Source organism: Arachis ipaensis, chromosome B05 (genome assembly GCF_000816755.2).
Source record: "Arachis ipaensis cultivar K30076 chromosome B05, Araip1.1, whole genome shotgun sequence".
NCBI lineage: Eukaryota > Viridiplantae > Streptophyta > Magnoliopsida > Fabales > Fabaceae > Arachis > Arachis ipaensis.
In genome coordinates, this window is record NC_029789.2 from 9,624,102 (window position 1) to 9,626,985 (window position 2,884).

Below are 2,884 nucleotides of genomic sequence, written 5' to 3' on the forward strand. Positions count from 1 at the left end.
TAACATGGTTGTTTATATATATATATAATAGTGTAGTTGGACTAGCAGCATATCTTGACTCTGGTGGTTTCCATATTTTTCACATTTATTCACCTATGTACGATTTAGCAATAGGCCTATGAACATTAATACGACTGAAAGTAAGATGCATGATTAACAATGCATGAAGGTTTGGTAGGAAAAAAAAAAAGAGGACCAATTAATTGCACATACACGTTTATTATTCATGTTAACTATTTAAAAAAAATAAAAGTAAAATACGTTGATATATTGTAAAGGAAGATATTACAAGGACAAGAAAATGCAAAAATGAGATGGGACCAGAAAGCTCTAAGGTATACATACACACTCAACCAAATATGTAACAACAATATAATTTAAGATAATAACTTAATAAGCATAGTGTGTGGTTCTTTTCCTTCTTTTAGCTTTTTATTTTTGTAGTGTTTGTTGCTTGTTGGTGGTTAATTAAAGTGTAGATTAGTTTAATCTTTTTATTTATTTTAGTCTTAGTGCTCTTAATTAAAAATAAGCTAAACCTAGTACAGTGGATTCATTTAATTTCCATGTGATAGACTTGTTTCTAAAAATAGACTCCTTTTGAAAGGAGTACAAGTATTGGAATGGGTTTTGATTGAATTCAAACTCAAAATTAAGAAGGTACTGTATGAATGATGATGAATGGAGTCAAAATCTAATAAAGTGACATGTTTGGCTTTGGCCAGACAAAGAGAGTCATGATGGATAAAGAACTTATGCGAAGACGACGACTAGTAACTAAATAAAAAAATCCCTTTCAGACACAAACCCAATTACCTCACCGACAATAGAACACAGCAACCCCTTCCTCCCTCCATGCAAATCATTTAAGATAGAATATATAAAAGCTTTGATATTGGATTGAATGCACTGTATGTTAATTAATTAATTACTATAGTAAGAGACAAGTAGGGAACGTATATGTACCTGGCTGTACAAAAGTAAAAGAGCATAGCTAGCTAGCCAGGAGCGACTACAGCGCCAACTCCCTAATACAAGCCATTTTACACCCTTACTGATAATTCAAAAATTACTACTTCCACCATTTTTTTAAGGGAAAAAAAAAGAAGAAAGAAATAAAGGGGGAAAAAAGACAGTTTATTTATGGAAACAGAGGAAATATTAAAATAAAAATAAAGGTAAGACCCATAATTAATGTGGCGGGCTTGGGCTTGGGGTTGGGCTTAGGCCTCGAGCGCGAAAGGTGTCTGGAGGAGGTCATAGGGAGTCCATAAGGCGTCCAACGGGCAAGGGCGATTGGCGTCGAGCCTGGCCCAGGGCTTCCCTTTCCCGCTCCAATGCAGTAGGCTTACCGGGCCCGGATGCAAGTCCCTGCAAAGCCCGCGAAAGTTGTCCCCGCCAAGACCGTGCTGGTTCCACCTATGATCCACCGGGCCTATGTTCCCGGCGAAAACCAAAAGAAACGGCGGCAAAGACCCGAGCTCGTAGATCCGCATCCTCTTCTGAAGCTCCATCCACTCCTCGATCTTGGTGGTGTAGTCGCCGGCACGCCACCGCTCGAGATCGATGACCATGACGCCAGTGTTGAAGTAGCAGGGCCTTCGGGAGGCGAATGTGAGCGACAGGGAAGGGTTGGACCAGAACGATGGAGTGAAGTATGCGCTGAAGTTTGCGTTACAGTACTCCGGTGCGGCGAGGACGGCGTCGTTCGGGAGTGGCGTGGCGGCGAGCTTGGAGATGTCGTCGACCAGGACGAGGTCGGAGTCAAGGTAGACGATACGGCGGACGCAGGAGGGGAGGAGGTTGGCGAGGTAGTTGCGGGCGTAGTTGAGAGGACAAGGTAGGGGAAGGAAGAGGAGAGGGTGGTGTTAAGGAACGACGTGGAGGAGGAGGCGGCGGTGACGAAGTGGAAGAGGATATTCTCAGGGCAGGATGAGTGCTGGAGGACGGAGAGGATGGCGGCCATGGAACCCCGGAGGTAGGTGGCGTCGAGTGTCATTGCGACGTGCACTGCGTCATCGGAGCACTTGTCTGATTGCTGAATGGCGGGACAGTTTGGGGAGTTGTAGAATTTGGGAGCTTCTTTGAAGCGCTGTTGAGTGGTGGTGGTTGTTGCATTTATTGTTGATGAGTAGAGGATCATAATAAAGAAGAGGAGGACTGTAGTAGTAATGGCGGCCATGGAGGCCATGCTGCTGCTGCTATATATGTGTGATGTGAAGTTCAATGTTCAATGAATGGTTCTTAAATACTTGATCCAATGTATGTATGATCTAAAACCATCTATGTCATGGGATCGGAATTTGGAATCAGCGGCTGCTGCTTCCGCTCCCTCTTCTCTTCTCTTTATTTTCTTCTGCCTAAATTGCTTCAAATATAGCTGCCAAGTCAATGATCTCAAATATTATTCACCATATTATCCACGCCCACTCTCTTACTCACTATGCTTCTCTCTCTACCTCACAAAAACATTGTGTTTTTTGGTTTCTTTATTCTTCTTCTTATAAGCTGTTAACTAATTGCTTTGCTTCTAGATCTGATTATACTGCTGCAGTACTTGTTTGACTTTTTGAATAAAATAAACTTACTATTCAATAGAATATATATTTTCAAAACTAATTAATTAAGATCTTCTTTTTCGAGGAACCTTGGATTTATGTACAATATAATGAGATGAGACATATTATCCAACTTGTACCGTTAAAAGTTAAAAAATAACAACTCTTACCAGTCATTTTTAATATTTTTTTTGTTATTGTTTAATCAATATAAAAATAAAGTTGATAGTGAAAAATTATTAAATAATTTGATTGAGTTGACTAAATTTTTATTTAATAATTTTTAATTACTAATTTTACGTGAAGTTGACTGTACTTGAATTTCT

At 40.1% G+C, this 2,884-nt stretch overlaps 1 pseudogene; it reads right to left on the reverse strand.

Annotated features, from left to right (window-relative positions):
- On the reverse strand, positions 951 to 2,510 carry LOC107642840 (annotated as a pseudogene).